The 1,129-nt window shown below is 36.4% G+C and overlaps 1 pseudogene; it reads right to left on the minus strand.

Annotated features, from left to right (window-relative positions):
- Positions 1-223: 223 nt before the first annotated feature.
- On the minus strand, positions 224-818 carry LOC125164818 (AN1-type zinc finger protein 5-like; annotated as a pseudogene).
- Between the last annotated feature and the right edge of the window lie 311 nt (positions 819-1,129).

A 1,129-nucleotide genomic window follows, 5' to 3' on the forward strand; every position in this document is an offset into this window, starting at 1 on the left:
GCAGATTTTCATCCTATTTTATTTATGGCAAGGCATATACATTTTGCAGGGCTGGATCTATCCATTTCTGCCTGTAACAAACAGCCAAACATCCTAAAATTTTAATTATAAGACAGAAAAGTGTGAAGTAAAACCCTAGAGAACATCAAAGGAAAATGGCCATGCATCTGCTCTTTAATGTTTTCCTATGATATATTAAAATAAAAACAAAGCTTAAGTCTCTTCACAAGTAGTAACGTATATTCTTTGGATTTTTTTCAGCCACAACAACTGGATTCTCTTTTCTGATTTTTGCTTCATCTTTTGCTTTGTAATCATATAGACAGTTGTGCTTCTCGGAGTAATGGTGAAGTCCACAAAACAAATTTCCACATCAGCAGTCAAACCCTGTAAGGCCAAACTTTCTTTCTGCACATAAAACATCTCTTCTTTGGTTTCAGCAACCCAGGAGCTTTTCCTTCACTTTGAGAAGTACTGGACTGAGAAACTGGTGGACTGGGCTGAGTGACAACTGGGTCTGATACCTCTGTTTTGGAGGTATTTATTGCGTCCTCTCGAAATGCTCATTTCTGTCATTTGGTGAGTTACAGGCAAGGCAGCCACCGCCCATTCCTTGATTTTTCAGATATGCTGCCAGCAGCACCTTCGCAGTTGTTTAAACTAGTCTCTGCTTTCTGTACAGTAGCAGAATCTGAGGTAGGACTGTTGGAACCACTAGACTTACTGGGCTCATTCTGCCACTATTTCTGCTGTCTCTGATGATTTTCTTTGTAGCAAACGGAATCTTGTTTTATTATTATTATTATTATTTTAGCCATCCTGACAAGTATTAAGTAATATATCATGGTGGTTTTGATTTGTGTTTCCCTGATTATCATTTATTTGAGCATCTTTTCATGTATCTATTGGCCATCTGTATATCTTCTTTGGAGAAATGTTTATTCATGTCTTCTGCCCGTTTTTTAATTGGATTACTTGTAGTTTTTGGTGTTCAGTTGTGTAAGTTCTTTATATATTTTGGATACTAAACCATTATCCAATACTACTCATTATCATTTGCAACTATCTTCTCCCATTCAGCAGGTTGTCTTTTAGTTTTGTTGATTATGGTTTTTGTTTTTGTTGTTGT

Source organism: Prionailurus viverrinus, chromosome B1 (assembly GCF_022837055.1).
Source record: "Prionailurus viverrinus isolate Anna chromosome B1, UM_Priviv_1.0, whole genome shotgun sequence".
NCBI classification, from domain to species: Eukaryota; Metazoa; Chordata; class Mammalia; order Carnivora; family Felidae; genus Prionailurus; species Prionailurus viverrinus.